General features: G+C 32.7%; 1 protein-coding gene and 1 pseudogene across 8 annotated transcripts in view; one reads left to right on the top strand and one right to left on the bottom strand.

The window, feature by feature from the left end:
• The window catches only part of EHBP1 (EH domain binding protein 1), a 322,192-nt gene that overhangs the window by 30,600 nt on the left and 271,511 nt on the right, over positions 1 to 20,081 (top strand). The gene's annotated exons all lie outside the window — the stretch shown is intronic.
• On the bottom strand, positions 3,134 to 3,252 carry LOC111733501 (annotated as a pseudogene).

The raw sequence follows: 20,081 nt of genomic DNA, 5'->3' as shown, positions 1-20,081 counted from the left end.
GTTTTGTTTTAATTTTACTTGGAAATATTTGATAATATTAAAGTCATAGTGTTTGGCTTAATAGCTTGTTGTTTTTAATGATTAATAATATGTCTGGTACTTCAAGTAGAACAATAGGAGCAACATCTTTAAACAATAAACACAGTTTACTCCTATCTAGATAAACATAAAACCTTACACTAAAGGCCTATTTGCCTCAAGTCTAAGAGAAAATGGTATATAATTTATTTTACAAGATGATAATTTAAAAAATTCATCATCATAATAAATGATATAATTCTACTAAATTAGAATTGGTTATATAAAAATGGATCTCAACAGAAACTATGTATTTCTGTGAATCAGAGAATCTGCCATTCCATTAATTTAGAATTATTTTAAAAAATAATTTTTCTTATTTCAAGTTTATTGAGTTTTCTTGTAATACATATGAACAGGAAAGAACAATTAGAATCATAAAAATATATGCATAAATGTTTAAGGAAATCTTAATTGAACCCCCTTTTAAAACAACATCTTTATTTTTCTTAAACTTATAATTTCTTAGTGTGTACAAAAATATTTCTAGTTTTTATTTTTTTAATTTTTGCCTTCTTTCCTCTTTTCTTCCAATGCAGTTGAATATTTTTTAAATGTTTATTGGTTGTTTTAGATACTTGTTTTTCTTGGCTAGACTTTAGTTGTTAAATATTTTAGTGTCAATTACTGTTTTGTTAAAGTGATTTTTATGTAGTATTGTTTGAGATACTTTAACTTGCACGAAAAATTTTTATTTTGAAGATAAATCTGTGTTGATGAATGACTCAATGCTACTACTGAGACTCATTTTTTTTCTTTAAAAATGTTTATTTCACTTTCATAAGAAGTGTTTATATGTGTCTTTTGTAGTTGGATAGTTCACTGTTATAAAAATATGCCCAATTTCTTCAAATCTCTAAAGTTTTTAATATTGCTCTTCATCTCTGCCCAGTGTTAGCCATTTCTAATCTTCCTTCAAGTATTAGCTGAATTCTTACTTCCTTTGTAAAGCCTTCCTTAATTCCCGTTGTTATTGATCTCCTTTCCTTCCTCTAATATCTATAACCCTGATAGTCAAACATACTAACTATATGCCAGACATATTTCCAGGTGTTATGCTTGAATATTTCATTTAGTGCTCACAGTAATTCATGGTACTGTTATTATCTCCAAATAACAGACAAGGGCAACTGGGCTTTGAGAGGCTGAGACTTGCCCAAGGTCACACAATTATTGGAGCCAGGATTTAAATTAGATCTATTTGATTGTAGAGTTCATACTCAACCACTTTGCTACTGTTTAAATAAACATTTAACTTCTTTTGTTTTTCTTTTATACTTGCTCTTGTAACTTAATCATGGTTCCTACTAGATTGTAAACTCATTGAGGGTAGGATCTGATTTCTAATATGAGCCAAATGCAAGGTTGATAGTTTTTGAGGAGTACCAAAAGGTTTTATAGGAAGTTCACTGATGATTACATACATCTTTAAATACTTTTAATGGTTTTCAGTATGTACAAAATGTTTTATGGTAATTATCTCTAAATTAAGACCACCCAAATACATATTTTAAATTATGCTTCCTCCACTTTTGTTTCTTAAAAGAAACTCATTTATAATAAAAGTCATAAAATACAGAAAAAATATAAGGAGAAAATAGTACCTATAATCTCATCACCCAGAGATAACTATTTTTTATGCTTTGGATGTGCTTTCTTCCAGTCTCTTTTACAAGCATAATTTTTTCATTTATTTTACCAAATTATGATGCTTTGGTTATACAATTCTGAATCTGAATTCCTCAGATTTATTATAAATTGTGAATGTCATTGTTAATAACTGCCTATTAAGTGGACGTGCTATAATGAACTATTTTCCTATGGTGGATGTCTTATAGGTTGTTCAGTAAAAATTAAATGTCAGGAATGCTTTAGTGAGCATATTTTTTATAAAAGTTTTTTATGTTCCAGATTATTTCCTTAGTTTATTTTTCCAAAAGTTGGATTACTAAGTCTATTTTTTTGTCTTGTGATATATTGTGTCAGATTGCTCTATAAAAATTATCTTAGTAATGTACCTTATAGTTAGCAATGGCATTCTCAGACTCACCATACTTTTACAAATAATATAATTTTTAAGTTGCTAATTTGATGTTAAAAAAATTGTTTCATTTTGTTTTAATTTCATTTTTGTTTGTAAATTTAATATTTTTATTCTTTAACAAGTTGCCTTTCCTTTTTTGTAACTGTGCATTTTTACCTATTTATTGACTGGAGTCTTTGTCTTTTACTATTGATATGTGTGCTTTTTTTTTTGTTTTCAGATTTAAAAGGCTTTTATTATACATATAATTCCTTCTCATTGTTTTTTTTTTTTTTTGGTGGAGGTTTTTCTGTTGTTGTTGGAATAATTTTAGGTTTATAGAAAAGTTGCAAAGATAGTACAAAGTTTTTTATATATTCCTAACTCAGCTTCAGTTTCCCCAATGTTCTCATCTTACATTTCTGCAGTACATTTGTCAAAACTAAGAAACAAACATTGGTATATTACTTATTAACTAAACTTTAGAGTTTATTCAGATTTCACTAGTTTTTCTATTAATGCCCCTTTGCTGTTCCAGGGTTCAATTCAGGATACCATTTAGTTTTCTGTGAGAGTGTCTCAATCTTTTCTCGTGTATGTGTATTTTCTTTTGATTATGTATGAATTTTAAATTATTCTGGTAAAAAGGAAAAGTGGAAACTGAATGCTTTATAATAGGAAGGGAATTGATCTATGTAAAATAGAGCCAGACAACTTCAATAGCATCTTTACTAAAGTAAATAAGGTAGTAACTACTGGTTCTATGTTAGATATCCTATAATAACCTCTCTGCCACTCAGGATCCTCAATTTAAAATTGTAACTCAGGTCTTAATTTGTCAAATTGTTTATATTGTGGAGAAAGTTATTATATGCCTATTGTGGACAAGATCCTAACTTTCTGATTTCACACAGAAACATTTTATTTTATTTTATTTTATTATTATTTTTTTTTAGGTGAGGCAACCCTTGGTTGACCTCACAGACTGCAAGGCCCTTGTCAGCTTACAATCCCTTGTTTTTTATTTTTTTGCACCTACAGCACCTGGTCTTCCTAGGTGGTCTCCCATCCAAGTACTAACCAGGCCTGACCCTGCTTAGCTTCCAAGATCAGACAGGATCAGGCTTGTTCAGGGTGGCATGGCCATAGACAAACGTTGCATTTTAGAATGGCTCCTTCTGCATGAAATTTGGGAACGATGTCTCTGAAGCACTACTAAAAAAATATCTCTTTGGCAAGTCATTAATTATTCAAATATGTAAAATATTTGTTGAGACATTAACTTCCCATGTATATCAAGTATATTGGAGATGACAAATTTGCTTGAAAGAAACTGGATTATGAAAAATTTGTGACAAATTGTATTGGGTCTCAGACTGTACATAGACTCCATTCCACGTAAAACAATTCAGTGTTATAATTTAAGTGCCTTTTCTTTCCTATAGCAACAAAGTAAAGGAGTTTTTACCATAATTGAAATGTCTAGCATGAAAAAAGAAAACAAACAAACAGGGAGAGAGGGCTGAAAGGAGAAAAAGAGAGAAGAATGTGAGCCAGCAACTGTTTTTGTTGGAGGGAAATTTTAACACATTTAGGACAATGAGATTTGAATTCTAATATTTGATGCTTTTGCGTGCATTATGTTTTTTCTCCCTTTGACTGTAAAACTTTTAGACAATGATTTTACTAATCAAGCCTGTACCTAGCATGTAGAGTAGGCACTTAATAAGTGTTTCACACACTGTTTGGGATAGACTGTATTTTAACTTTGAATTATTCAATTTTTTAGTGTTTACTAAAAGAAATAATTAAGGTGTTAGTTAATTTGTAGAATGAGAAGGAGAAAAATTGTCTACAGCCATGGCACCCTGAACAAGCCCGATCCTGTCTGATCATGGAAGCTAAGCAGGGTCGGGCCTGGTTAGTACTTGGAGGGAGACTACCTAGGAAGACCACCTAGGAAGACCAGGTGCTGTAGTAGGCACAAAAAAATAAATAAATAAACAAACAAACAAACAAATAAATAAATAAATAAATAAAAGAAAAATTCTTCTGCTACAAGTTTTCCCAATTGCACGTAATGCTCTTAATTATATTTAAATGAATGGATAAATTAGGTCACATGAGATTGATATATTAAGCAGATTGTTACATATGATTATGTTATTTTAATAGTTGAATTTTATATAATTAGGTTGTTTTCTTAGAAATGTCAATGGAAATTTTCAACTTTGAAATTTGCCTCTTGTTATTAGGATGGTCTGTAATCAAGTTATGTATTAAACATTTTAATCAAAATTTTAGCCATTTTGATGACTAATGCTATTGGGTATCTTTTCATGTGCTTATTGGCCATTCGTATATCTTGTTTTGAACTGTTTATTCATATCTTTCACCTATTTTAAAAAATTGGGTTGTTTACCATCTTATTAATTTGTTAAGAACTCTTTACATAGTCTATATACCAACATTTTGGCAGATAGAAGCATTACTAATATTTTCTCCAATTCTGTATCTTTCCTTTTCATGTTTACAATATGTTTAAGAACATTTAATTTGGATGAAATCCAAGTTATCAATATTTTCTCTTATATGTTTTGTGTCCTAGCTAAGAAATCTTTGCATATTGCAAGAGATTTCAGGAAGATTTTCTCCAATAGCTTTTTCTTTTCGACAGAACATTTACATTTTATTTCTCTTTGATAAGGTAACATCATTTCTCAGGGAAATGGTACAACTTTGCACATAATTTTACAATCCAAGAAGCTACATCTGTCTCTGCTTGTGCTTTGGGTTCATTTTGCAGTAGATGAACCACCGCCTGCTCCTCTTCACCGCGTCATAGTCCCTGCAGCGCTTCTTGATGACGCCCTTGGTCTTGAACCCCAGAGCAGGCTGCAGGCAGGGCAAGAGGCAGTAGGAGAGAAGTGAGACCACAGCTGTACTAGACTTTGCATCCACTTGAACTGCAGCACCAGGGGGACCCAGCAGGAGTGTGGATAGTGCACGCATGGTGGAGGATTGCTGTACAATGACTCAGATGTAGTAGAGGATTCATGACAAAAACCATCATTTTCCTGATCAGAACAGCTGCCATGTTGTGGCTGAATTCAGGATGAACCTGCCTTGGCTTCTCTAGAAGTTCTTTTGTAGAAGTTTTATAGATTTAGCATTTACATTTAGGTCAATGATTCATTTCAAGTTAATATTTGTGTATAATGTCAGATAGAGGTTGAGGTTTGTTTTTTCCCATATAGCTATCCAATTGCTCCAGCATGGGTATCCATTCTTAATGTGTGTGATCAGAGATAGTAAAATAGAAATCATAGTATACTTTTATTGCTAGCAGCAAAATTGATTTTTATTGAACGCAATGAATGTGGTATTTGCTTATAGAAACAAGCAGATTTTGAGATATTGAATGTTAGCACACAGAATTAAGATAATCTATTCAAAATACAAACTAGATATGCATTGAAAAGATAATTAGATTCCAGGCACAATACTACTGCAGTTTCAAGCTGGTATCAGACTAAGGGCTATAAAAAGTTATAGCTTTAAAATGTAATTTGATAAGCAGATTACTTAATAAAAGAATATGAAAGGTACAGTTAAAAATAAAAAGAAATCTCAACTAGGCTTTTTTTTATCAGAACCTTCAAAGGAAGGAAGAGAAAAATCTACATTTCCACTGGTAATTTTTTAAAAAAGAGCAGGATCAGGAGAGATCTAGAATAGAAACCTAGAGATGGGCAAGGATAATTTTTTGTTGTTGTTATTTGCTTGTTTTTCTTCAAGTTGTAGACTAAGCAAGTTAACATTGAGCCTTAGGAAGATTCAAAAACAGATGACATAAACCGTGGTTTATTTATAAGCAGTTAATAATGGAAGAGACCAGAATGGTATCACTAAGAAAAAGTCATGTTAGACAAAACCGAGTTCATTTTTTTTGACAGATCTGCTCTTTTGAGAGATGAAGCAAATGTGATAAACATACCACATTTATAGCTCAGTAAAGGGTTTGCTAAGTTCCGTGGTGTTATTATCAAGATGGAAAAAAATATGTTCTGGAAATTGGATAATTTATTATTTTAAGTCCAAAAGAACATTTCTGCGTTCTTACCATAAGACTTGGTGCTTGTCCCTATTTTGTTTATTTTTTTCAATTACTTGTGTGCAATATAGAAGCCATGTTTCAAATTATAGCGGATATGGGAATCAAGAATCAGGCTCTCAAAAGATCTCAATTGGCTAGAATCATGGGCCATGTTTAACAAGATTACATTGAATGGGATAAATATAAAGCCATGCACTAGTGTCTAAAAGATTCCTGCCATGTAAGTGTTTAGTGGAAGAGATTTGACTTAAGAGTTAAGTAAAAGATCTTAGTTGGTAAGCCTACTATGAGTCTGACGTGATGTGGTTGTTAATAAAACAAAAGCAAAACAACTGTGTTCTTAAACTGTATTAATGGAGGTCTCTAAGAAAGAAAGTTAAGGGCCCTTCTCTAGTCAGACCACATTTGGAGTATTAGCTTCAGTTCTGGGCATCCTAGTTTAAGATGGTTATAAGCAAGTTGGACTGTATTCAGACAAGGTAAGGTTTAAGGAGTTGATATTTAGCTTACAAAAGAGAAAATACTCCAGGGTATATAGAGTGGGCTGTTTATATTATCTGAAAGGCTATTCTTGGAAATGCAAGTAGGTGTATTCAGCCTGGCACCAAGAAGCAGAATTAGGATCAATGGATAGAACTTTTAGAGAGATAGGTTTTTCTCAGCATAGGGGAGAACAATCAGGGTTGTCTGAAGGTAGACTGGGTGGTCTGGGAGGAGCTAATGGATTCCCTAGGATCTAGATAGGATCTGGGTAACTGCTTGGCAGGCATAATACAGAGTGCATTTGTGTATCTAGATTAAGTAGGTGTTTAGACTATCAAGAAAATCTTTAAATTTTTTTCCAAATCTGAGATTTTAGAGTTTAGTAAAATGACAGAGGCAGCCTGGAACATGCCCTTATTCCTTAAGTAAGGAAGGCTTGCAAAATGAAAGAACATTTCAGTCAGGAGCCCTGGTTTCTAGTCTCACCCTGTTACTGTCCAGCTGAATACATCTGTAAAATTAAAAGATCATACAAGATCTCCAAGCTAAATTGCACCTCTCAAAAATTCTATTGTTGTGACTTTTACAACCCAGTGCTTTAGGAGCTTTAGGAAGTGGAAGGAGGATTGGTGGTAGGTTTGGTAAGGCTCCAAATTCAGAGACATTTGTAAGGTAAGAAGTGAAGCATGGCTTACTGTGAGCAAGCTAGGAGAAACCAGGGTAGGGATTGCACAAGAGTATATGAGAAGGACAGAGACAAGAAAACTAGTCCTCACCAACTCCATTGCTGATCTTTTCAAAGATTTTGACATAGAAGATATTACATTGTTCTGTTCCCTCTTTGGAAGAAAATGATAGGTTATTTTCCTTTAATTTACTCTAATTCAGAAACTACTGATTTCTTGGAATCTCTGGACTTTCAAACTTTTAGTTAAATTCAAATTTTAAAAACATTTTTATTTATAACTACAATTTTGGTATAAAGAATTTAAAATAAGAGTTAAAAGACTTTAAGACATCTACACATTTTAAAAGGTAAAATTTTAAATACTGCTTTTGATTTGAGAAGGTATGGGGCAGTAGCTGGTATCAGTTACATTGATTGTGACTTATTGGGAACACTTGCATATTTTATTTTCTAGGGATAATACATTAATGCTTTTAATATTGATTTTTTCCCATAAATTAAAGTCATATTGGCTTTATGTTATTAATCACTTTAGTTTCTATGTAGTTATAAATCTCAGAAAATTGAGGCTCATGATCCAGTGAAAGTTGATTGGTAGAAAGGTCAGAATGAGGTAGAAGTTTGACTCAAAAACAAAACAAAACACCCCCCATCAGTGTTACAGTTGTAGCATAAGAAGCTATTGCATGTACTGCGTTCTTATCTTATCATTATAAATAGTAATGTATTTTTCTTTATGATTTTAAAAATCTTTCATCTCCTAGAGTTCTTCACTAGGGTAATATCTTTTAGAAAATAAATATAGAAAGTTGGATCGATACCTTTTGCGGTCTCTTTGTGTATGGACTTGTGTTTGTTCTCATGTGACTTCTTTAACCTCTTTGCTTCTCTCTAAACTGATAGAATTGTTTTAAAAGTTAGCTAGTAACATTATTTGATGTTTTTTCCCAAGTTTCATTTTAAAATTAAAAATATATTTATTTTGAAATGACATGCCCAAATCTTCAAACTGAGAACCACCACAATACAGTATGGTTATTCCTGAGGGCAAGCAAGTATAATTTGCTATTACTCACAAGTAAAGTAAAAATCAACCTCCCTAGTTTATAGAGCTTTGAGGGATCATTAGTTATCATTCCTACCCCCAACATTCTTATTCCCACACACATACTCACAGATCATTTTTTCTTTAAAACTTGAATATTTAAACACTGATGTGTAAGTTTGTTAGCACATATGTTAATTAGTAGAAGGGATTCAATAAGTGTCACTGTAGAAAGGGTAGTTTGTTGCTTAAAGACTTGATGGGGCCATTTTGGTGTTTACCTAAGGTAAAAGGAGTAATTATATTTATTTTGGCACTGAGGCTGGAAGAAAATATACCCAAATGTTAATCAACATTGGTTATGGGGTGGGGATGGGAGACTAAAAAACTCCTTAAGCCTTCACTGAGCTTCATCAGATGTTAACGTTTTGCCACATTTGCTTTATCATTGTCTTCTTTTTATATCTCTACACATGTATTATTTCTTTTTTTTTTAATAATTTGAGAATAAGTTTCAGAATTATTTTCCTTTACCTTAAACACTTTCATCTGTGTTCCAGATATCCATTGTAGTATAAAAAAGTCTCCAAACTTAATGGTATAAACCAGAGGTTAGAAAACTACCCACAGGGCCAAATGTAACCTTCAACCAATTTTTTTAAAGTCCACAAAGAATAAACTTTATGTTTTTAAATATTTTTTAAAAACTTGAAGACTATTTCATGACACATGAAAATTATATGAAATTCAGACTTCCATATCCATAAAGTTTTTAGAACACAACCACGCTCATTTATTTACATATTATCTGTGGTTACTTTTGTGATACTACCCCAGAGTTGAGTAGTTGTAATAGAGACTGCGTGGCTTTCAAAACCTAAAAAATTACTCTCTGACCCTTTACTGATAAAGTTTGCCAAATCTTGGTATAAATTAACAACTAGATGTTATGCTTACAAACCTGTGGTTTAGTATACTGGGCATTAGGTGATTTATCTCTGCTCCTCAATTTATAGGGTATCATATGGGATGGCTCGAAAGGGTAAAAGATAGCTGGGAAAGCTTGAAAGGGACCATATGTCTAGTGCCTTGATTCTTTCTCAAACATCCATTGGGGCTGAATGTCCAAGATAGCTAATTTACTCACTTGTATGATTCCTGGACTATGGGCTAGTTAGCATCACTTACTTCATGCATGGCAGTCTCACGGTAATCAAACTTCTTATGTGACATCTGGCTTCTACCAAAGCAACTTTTCCAAGAAGACAGGTGGAAGCTGAAAGGCTATGACCTACCCTGCAAAGTCCTATAAATTCATCAAATTACTAAGACTAGCTCAGATTCAAGGAGAGAGAAGGAATAGGCTCCACTTCTTCATGAAGGAATGGCATGTACCTATAGGAAGGGAAGGAACTATCGTAGTGTATATTTCTGAAGACTACTTTTATTAAACTTTTTATTTTGAGATAATTCACAGGCAGAATAGTAGATTCTGTGTACCCTTTATTGTTTTTCTTTTTTATGGTAACATTTTGAAAAACTATGGTACAACCAAGATATTGACATCGACATGGTCAAAATACAGAACATTTCCTTCACAAGAAGGATCCTTCATGTTCTATTATAGCCATACCCATTTCTTTCCCATCTCTACCCCTCCTGAATCCTGGGCAAACACTAATTTGTTCTTCATTGCTATAATTTTGTCATTTCAAGAATGTCGAATGGAATAGTATGTAACCTTTTGGAGACCAGCTTTTTTTCGTTCAACATAATTCTCTGGAGAGTCATACAGGTTGTTGCACGTATCAATAGTTCATTCTTTTTTATCGCGGAGTACCATAGTATTCTATGGTATAGATGTACCACCATTTGTTTAACCATTCACCCATTGAAAGACATTGCTATGTTGCATCTTCCAATCCATGAACAAAGTATGTCTGTACATTTACTTGGATCCTCTTGGATTTCTTTAATCAGTATCGTGTGGTTTTCAACATACAAATTCTTTCAATGTTTTCTTAGAAAACATTTATATCTAAATATTTCATTTCTTTAAGCAATTATAAATAATATTTATAATTTTGGGACACGAAGAAATACAGTTGATATTTATATGTTTATTTTATATCCTGTGACCTTGCTAAACTCAATTATTAATTCTAGGAGTGTCTTTTATTGATTCCTTGGTAAGTTTTTATTTTGTAGACAATCATGCCATTTGCAAAGGAGGAAAGTTTTTATTTTTTCCTTTCCAATCTGTATGCCTTTTATTTCTTTTGCTTGCCTTATTGCACTCTCTAGAACTTCCAGCTTTGTGCAGAGTAAATGGTGAGAGTGGATACCCTTATCATCTTCTTAATTTTGGAGAGAGACCATTCGATTTTTCACTATTATAATGGTAGCTATAGGTTTTTTACAAATGCACTTTATGAAGTTAATAAATCTCCACTCTATTCTTGTTTTTATTATGAATGGGTATTAAATTTTGTCAAATGCTTTTTCTGCATTGATTACTATGACCATGTAATTCTTCTTTAGTATATTAATATGGTGGATTACTTTGATCAATTTTCAAATACTGTGACAGCCTGGCATTCCTGGAATAAACCTGATTTTTTCATGGTGTATAATTCCTTTTATGTAAATATTTTGTTAAGGAATATCTATAGGGATGTAGTTTTCTGGTTTTGGACTGTCTGTGTGGTTTTAGTATTAGGGTAATATTAGCTTCATGAATGAGTTGGGAAGTGTTTCCTCTTTGATTTTCTGGAAGAGATTGTGTAGAATTGTGAAGAGATTGTGTTTATTCTTTAAATGTTTTGTAGAATTCTCCAGGGAAAGGGTGTCTGGAGATTTCTTTTTAGAGAGTATTAAAATTATGAATTCAATTTTCTTGATAGTTATTAGGGCTATTCTAATTATCTTTTTCATAATTATCTTTTTGGGTGAGTTGTAGGAGTTTGCGTTTTTTTGAGAAAGTGGTCCATTTCATTGAAATTGTCAAATTTATGTGCGTAGAGTTGTTTGTAGTATTCTTACTTTTTTTTCCATGTCTGCAGGGTCTGTAGTGATATCCCTGGATGTGTTCCTGATATTGGTAGTTTGTATCCCCCTTGTTTTTTTTTGTCAGCCATGCTATAGTTTTGTCAATCTTACTGATCTTTTCAAAGAACTAGTGCTTTGTTTCATTAATTTTTCTCTATTATTTTTGTGTTTGTTTTATTGATTTCTGCTCCTTGTTTTTTCCTTCCTTCTACTTGCTTTTAGTTTCTTCTGCTCTTTTTTTCCCTAGGTTCTTTATGGGGAAGTTTAAATTGTTGATTTGAGACTTTTCCTCTTTTCTGGTGTACATTTATTGCTACAAATTTCTTAACACTGCTTTAGCTATGTCCCGCAAATTTCAATATATTTTATTTTTCTTTCTATTCAATTTGATGTATCTTTTGATTTACCCTGAGATTTCCTCATTGACCCAGGTATTACTTACAGGTGCGTTGTTTGATTTCCAAGTGTGGAGGTTTTCACGTTATTTTTCTGTTACTGATTTCTAGTTAGATTTCACTGGGGCCAGAGAAGGCATACTGTGTATGATTTAAATATTCTTAAGTTTGTTGAGGTTTGTATTATGGCTCAGAATATGGTCTATCTTGGTATACATTCTGTGGGCACTTGAGAAAAATATATATTCTATTCTTGTTTGGTGGAGTATTCTATAAATGTTGATTAGGTTTTTTGGTTGATGGTGCTGTTAAGTTCTACATCCTTGCTGACTTTCTGTCTAGTTATTCTATAAATTGTTGACAGAGGGATATTGACATCTTTAATATAATTGCAGGTTATTTCTCTTTTCAGTTCTATCAGCTTTTGTCTTACATATTTCACAGCTTGGTTTTTTGGTGTATACACATTTAGGATTGTATGTCTCTTTGGTGAGTCAGCCTTTTAATTGTTATATAATGATCCTTTCTTGTCTTATCATTTTCTGTGCTCTGAAGCCTTCTTTTCTGTATTAATTTAGCCTTCCTTTTGGTTAATGTTTGCTTTATAAATCTCTTTTCATCTTTTAACTTTCAGTTTGCTCGTATTGTTACATTTGAATTGAGTTTTTTGTAGACAGCTTTTAGTTGGGTCATGTTTTTTAATCTACTCTGTCAACGTCTATCTTTTAATTTTTGTATTTAAACCATTTACACTTAAGGTAAGTATTGCTATATTAGGGCTGATTTCTGCCATTTTAGTTTTTGTTTCTGTTTTTCATTTCTGTTTTCTCTTCTTTACTGTGGGTTACTTGAACAATTTTTGGAATTCCACTTAAATCTATAGTGTTTTTGAGTGTATCTTTGTTACAGCTTCTTTTTGGTAATAACTAGAGTGGCTGCTCTAGTTATTACATTATATATACATAATTTATCACCTCCACTCAGCAGTGAGGCACCACTCCCACTTCCCACTGGGTTGGTGTTAGAGAAGGCCAGATAAAGAGTCAGAACTTTCATCATCACTTGGTACTGTTGAGAACTCACAACTCTGCCTGGTAACAACAAGAAGCCCTGTTTCCCTACTTGGGCATCAGTGGAGATGGGGAGAACCTCATTCCTGCTGTGGTCTCTGCTGACACCACAGGTAGGTGAAGATTTGATACTGTCTGGCGGAGATAAAAAACCTGGCTGTCTACATGGCCTCTGTTGGCACCACCCTGGCAGTCATCTTGTTACAGTCTCATGAAGATGGAAGTCTAGGTACCTCACTCAGTCTTTGTTGGCATATGTTGGGGTGTGGAAGTCACAAATTTTCTGTGGTGTTCAAATGATGTAGAGTGATTGTTTTCTAAAAGCTTTTGGTCTTGCCAGACTGCCCCTTTCTTGATTCTTTAACTTCATTTGGGGCTTTTTATGTGTGAACCTGTTGGTATTTGGGAGTTACTAGTTTCATCAGCTCCAAGTTCGGGATATTTGAGGCTGAGTTCCCAAGGCAGTCTGCCTTCTTCTCTCCTTCCTCCAGAGTCATCTTATGTTTGTTTCATAAATAATGTCCAGTGTTTTTATTGTCCTTAGTGGGAGGAATAGGAAGAAGTATATCTGCTCTGTCTTTCCATAAGCAGAAGCCTATCCTTCCTGCTTATATCTGTGATACTTTTTAGAAGCATGCTTGTTAATGAGAAGTGTTTCTGATCCAGATTAATTTAGTGTTGCATGAGTTGCTTTATTATAATTGCAAAAGTAAATTTACTTTATATGTACAACATGTCAGCATTTTTAGGTCCACAAAGATAATCTGTCAGCATGTAGTTACTGAGCCACAAATGAGTAGGAATTGAAGGAGATATGGAGAAGAAGTGGTCTAGCAGAAATCGACAATGGAGAACATTATGAATGTCTCTTTATATTCTAAAATCTTTAATATTCTTGCTTTTTATGATAGGTATTGATGGAGAAGAAAAAGATTGAAATTAAAAATTCATCAGAATAGAAACCATTAAGTAAAATATTGGTATATTTAGTTAATAATTTAAAGATTTTTAGTAGTAAGAACACTATAAACAAGATTGCAATTAGCAAATTGGGAAAAATGTGTCAATAAGAGAGATTACCACGTGAGCAGAAAAACAGGCAAAGGACATGAATATGTTTTCATAAAAGAAACATAAATGGCTAGTAATAACACTGAAACATTTTTTTTTAGAATGAATGTAGCTTTTTTATGATTATATAAATAATATATACTCATTATAAAAATTCAGACATGTAATAGTATAAGGAGAAATTTAAGATCGCCTGAAGATAACCACTGTTAACCTGGTGGCTATCATTCTTCAGCTGAACTCATTATACATATTCACCTATGCATTATAATTGAATGTCCTATGTGCTTTATATGGACATTTAAAAATAATTGTTCTTCTATTGGGATAGGTGTTTAAATTTAGCTTACCACCTCAATTACTTACTGGTCTTTAAGTGTGAACTTGTATTTTTTTTCCCTTTAATCTGTGGGACTGCTGAAGACCTAAATTGGAGATTCTGTCCTCCAAAGATCTGTTCAGGGATCTGGCAGTGCTACTGATGCAGGACCACTTTAGCCATCTTCTAAAAAGTAAGGTTCAATGGAAAGCATCAGTTTCAGTTCTGCCACTTTGCTCAGCCTTAGTATTTGCAGTGCTGGTATTGGCATTTGCCAATTGGATTACTGGTATTGGCATTTGCCCTCAAGGCATGACCTCTCCAGTTTACTTACAGATCAGAAATCCCAGCTTTTATATCAACTAGACTCATGGCTTGTACCCCTCACCCTTCACCTTTTTTTTAAGTAGTTAAGGGGAAGTTGGGGGTGTGTTCCTTAGAGAATTCTCCTACTTTTAGGGAACCTAGCAATATGTTTAAACACACTGTACATTTTCCAGAATCTACTTGTTTTGCATTGGAAGGACCCTTTGGGTTATCTAGACTGCTATAACGTCAAAAGTGGTATATTTAAGAATGTCAAAAGTGGTATATTTAGAATGTGATATGCCTTTCCACTTGAGTAGATCTGTTTTATGTGCTTCAGTAAGGTTTTATAATTTTCTTCATATTTATAAAAGAATAAAAATATTCACTGTTGGCTGTAAGTGTGGGATAATTTTGATTCTGCTTGAAGGAATACAAATTAGTGTGACCTTTTGAATGGAGATTGGCAGTATGTCTTAAAAGCCTTAGAACTGTGCTTCGACCCTGCAATTCTCTTTCTAGAAATTTATCATAAAAATTTACTCATAGACTTGTGAAAATATTCATCTATAAGCAAATTTATTTTGTTATTTATAATAATAAAAAACTTGAGGGACGAGAGGGAGAAAAATTATGTATATATGTTTAAAAAATTTTGTATATATAGTATGAAAAAAACTGGCATTTAAAATAATAAAATAAAATCAGAAAAAAAATAAAAAGCTTGAATGATAATAACATCTACACTTGGGGGATTGGTTAAATTGCGCGGCAATCCCTATAAAGGAATACTTCGTGGCCATTAAAGTGTAGAATAATACTACATTAATGAAGTTCATGAAATGTTCGATGAACTAAAGATGATTGCAAAGTAGTACTACAATATATTTTTCTTAAAGTATATTTTATATTATATATTAATTACTAAATCATTTACTATTTTATTAATAAAAAAGTGATTTGTTGGTTTTTAAATTGGTCTATGTAGGTAGTGAAATATGGGAGCATCTAATGGATTATGTAAATCACGATAGCAGGAATTAGACTCAGGATGAATAACATTGGATGATAGAAGGAAAAGGAGCAAATGACTTTAAATTTATAAGGAACAGTGATTTTGAATCTAGAATTCTCTCCCATCCAAACTTTAAAATTAAGTACTATATTGATTCTTTAACATTCTTTTAGCTCCAAATACACCTTTCTATATTCTATTCTGATGCTGGAGCTGTGCAAATTCTATTTCTCAGACTATATTAGATGGCTTACAGTTAGTTTCTACCATTAGGAGACAATCAAGAAGAGAGGAGAAAAGGGACTTTCTACCTATTTTAAGGTAGAATGTAAGTAAAATCATATAATCCTTTTGTGTCTGGCATTTTTCACTTAGCATAATGTCTTCAAGATTCATCCATTTTGTAATATGTGTCAATTTTATTCTTTTTTTAAGACTGAATAATATTCCATAGTATGTATATGCTACATCCATTTCAGGATAAGATTTATTCATCCATTGGTGGACACTTGGGTTTCTACCTTTTGGCTATTATGAATTACGTTGCTATAAAAATGAGTTTAACTTTTTGGGGAACCACCAAACAATTTTCTTCAGTGCCTGCATCAGTTTACATTCCTACAAACAATGCACAAAGGTTCCAGTTTCTCTGTGTCTTTCTGGCATTTGTTCTATTCTGTTTTCTTTCTTTTTCTTTTTTTTTTCTTTCTCTTTCTTTTCCTTCTTTCTCTCTCTTTCTCTCTCTCCCCTTCCCTATTCCTCCTTCCCTTCCTTCCTTTTCCTTCCCCTGCCCTTCCTTTTTCATGATAACCATCCTTATAAATGTGAGGTGGTATCTCATTTTAGTTTTGATTTCTTTGCTAATGGTTAGTGATGTTGAGCATCTTCCCATGTGCTCACTGGCCATCTGTATATCTTCTTTGGAGAAATTTCTATTAAAGTCCATTGCCCATTTTTTAATTGGTTGAATTTTTGTTGTCGAGTTGTAGTTCTTTACACATTCTGAGTATTGATCCCTTGTCATATATATGAGGTGCAAGTATTTTCTCTCATTCGATGAGATGCCTTTTTACTTTATTAATGTCTTTAGATATACAGAAGTTTTAAATTTCAATGGAGTCCAATTTAACTTTTTCTTTTGTTGCTGTGCTTTTTGTCACATCTAAGAAATCATTACCAAATACAATGTCATTAAGCTTTTGCCTATGTTTTCTTCTAAGAGTTTTCTAGTTTTACACTTGTGTTTAGGTTTTCTGAGTTTTGAGATCTATGAGTTAATTTTTATATATGGTATAAGCTAAGAAGAGTGGGACCAAGTTTTGAGAGACCAATCCCTGGCCAGGTAGAGGATGATGAGCCTGCAAAGAGGATGAAAAGGACAAGTGTCAGTAGTGTTAAAAAGTCAAGTAAGATGAGGATCCCTCCAAAGATTTTATTACATTTAGCAACATAGAGGAGACAGGAAGAAAAGCACAGGTGCTTAAAACAATGACTGGTTTAATTTATATGTAGCATATAATTTGGAAATTAGAAGATTGGTGGAGGTCAAATTGAGAAGGGCTTTAAGTAAGTTTGAATTTATTCTCTAAGCAGCAGTAAGGCATAAAAAGGATAATGAAATTGTAATTCTTTCATGGGGGAGTATAATATGTGGCAGAGAGTCTGTTATCTCCTTTGTATTTGAAAAATTGCGTGAGGCATAAGTCGTTAGTTCCAGGGGAACTAGTTTTGCCTGATTGGTGCTAATCTTTGGCCCTGGAAATAAATATCCAGCTTTTGACTATTGGATATATACAATGTACTCAGCTTCTTGCTGTGGCTACAGCTGAAAATAGCTCAGCTCTGTTTCTTTTTGGCCATGAGTAGTCTGTATTGAACTGAGTTATTTTAAGCAGAGGGCCACACTTCTGATTGATAGGTGTTATTTATGTGCCTGCAAGTCATCAAGAAGTGCTATTGTTTTCTGTTTTACTGTGCAGAAACTAGTTTTGGGTGTTTTTTTCAGCCCCTAGGCTATTTATCTGGAACCTCTCTGCTTTGTATGCCTCAGTATAAGGCAATCCTGAACATAAGATTGTTCTCCGTCACCAGCATTTTCCCACTTAGAAAGTCCATTAAAAAAAATTTCTTTTTGCTAACTAATAAGGATAGAGGTGAAATAGTCAGATGTTTACTTATATTTTATGTAATAATTTAACTATACGTGTTTAAAGCCACAGTGTATAAAATAAAATTAAATATATATAAAAATATAATGAATTCCACCAGATTTCTTAAAACAGTTTTCTTCCTCAACTTTATCTTGTAACTCTTCAATTTTTGCTTTCCTAAATGAAAAATGACAATTTCCAGAATGCTTTCTTATTCTCTAAATATTTCTTTAATATTTTTCATGGGTACAATATCTTATATTTCTAAGGATATTAGTGATAATATCCTTTCAGGTCTTTTTTCTCTTTGGCCTTTCAGGTCTTTTTTCTCTTTTTCAGCCACTTGCCTTGTATATTAGAAGCTTTCCTCAGATGATCCTTTGTTGTTTATTCAAATTGTACGAAGCTATTTGGAAGTGCTGTGCATAGACAAGAGATGGTCGCTAACATTTGAGAATTTGCTGAAAGACAGGCACTAAGCTAGGAGTGTTACTTGAGTTATTTTAACTGATTTTTACATTGGTCCTGTGAGGTTCTAATTTCACAGATGAGGAACCTCTTGAGGCTTAGATGATACAACCAGAAAAAGGGCAACCAGATTCACACCCAGCTCTCTCTGCCTTCACATGATTCTTTTATCCATCATATTCTGTTTCCCTTTTTCTCTGCCTCTCGCTCAGTAAATGCTTCTTGAATACCAGGAAATCTCTTGAGAACTTTTAAGTCAGTAGAAACAAGACCGACTAATGTAATCATACAAACACACAATTGCAGCAGTTACAGAAGTGTGTTAAGAGGAAATGGTGAATATGATTATTTAGGAGGGCTGAGGAAATGGTGAATATGATTATTTAGGAGGGCTGAGGAATGATATATTTTTTTCCTACTAATTTCCATTCCGTAGAGCCAAGTACATAACTTGGAAATACTAATATTTCTGTGAGTAACATGTAGGGCTCGTTAGAATAGAAGTAGAAAAAAAGAAGTGGTAAATAAAATGCTAAATTAAAGGAAGCATTATGGGTGATTCTATTAAAAGGAAAGTAGAAAAGTAGAAAGCATTTGAGAAGACCAGTGTTATACACATGATGCAGCAGTGATTGATTATAATGCTATTTATCTCAGAAATAGCTTTATATTAAAAAAATAAGCCCTTTATATTATTGAATAGTACAGTAAATATATATATATGTATATGTGCATGTATGTATTTTTTGATGGCCTGTCAGAAAGTACACTCAGCTCAAGTATACCAAACTGTACTTCCTCAGTTTGAATGGTGCTGTCCCTAAATACTGACATGTAGTATTAGAAATACCTGTCAGCAAAAGTCCTTATTTATCACCAGTTAAATATTTTTAACCAAAAGTACTCACTGTAAAAATATTTTCAAGATGGTAAGAAGTTGCAAAAAATAATTTAATGAAAGTATTTTTAAGTAACAACAATTTGCATCTCTTATTATTAGAATTGTCCTTTCATTTTTGCAGAAAAGAAATATATCCTATATATGTGTACTGAATCTTGTTTAATTTTTTCTTATTGAATTAATTATTACAGCTTGCTGAAAAACTCTTGTGAAGTAAGCATAAAGGAGTATAATTAACTGGAGCTATACAGCAGTGGTAGTACAATAGGAGGCAGTTGTATCTACTAAAGAATAAAAATAATTACCTGAGAAATAGTAGAGTATTTCTGTGATAAAACAATTTACCCCCTTTTGTTTCAATATTCACAGTATCTCACCATGAAATGTTCAGTTATGGCTAAGAGCTCTTTCCCCTAAAAAGAATAACCTTGTTCTTAAGTGAAGTGCCTGTTCACATTAACTTCAAGGATGATATTTTGAGTTCTCTTTTTCTCATTGAAAACATATCCTGGATTCTGTGGTGAAGGGACTATGTTGTACTTTTTGTGTTCTGAGGACTTATTGTTCTTTATTTTTACTTTAGGAAAAGCTCAGAGGCTTAAATATTAATTACTAAGTTTGGAAGTGTTGCTTTTATCATGAGAAACATTAATTTTATAGGACATAAAAAGGTTAAATTTGGTCTCCGCACTTTGCAATGTAATCTTCTACAAAATAGCAACTGCACAGCAACTGCTTTTATTTTTATATATGTGTATGTTTTTATTTACTGAATTTTCTAGAATATTGAGGAGACACTATAGTAGACACACAAGTCTGATTAGGTTTAACCTAATCAAAGTTTATTTGGTCCTCACTTTTCAGTCTACAGGGGTATTCCAGGTTGATTGGCTTTCCATGTAGT

This window comes from Pteropus vampyrus, unplaced genomic scaffold (genome assembly GCF_000151845.1).
Source record: "Pteropus vampyrus isolate Shadow unplaced genomic scaffold, Pvam_2.0 Scaffold571, whole genome shotgun sequence".
In the NCBI taxonomy this organism is placed as follows: Eukaryota; Metazoa; Chordata; class Mammalia; order Chiroptera; family Pteropodidae; genus Pteropus; species Pteropus vampyrus.
The sequence above is the reverse complement of the archived record's forward strand: the minus strand, read 5'-3'. Positions and strand labels throughout refer to the sequence as shown.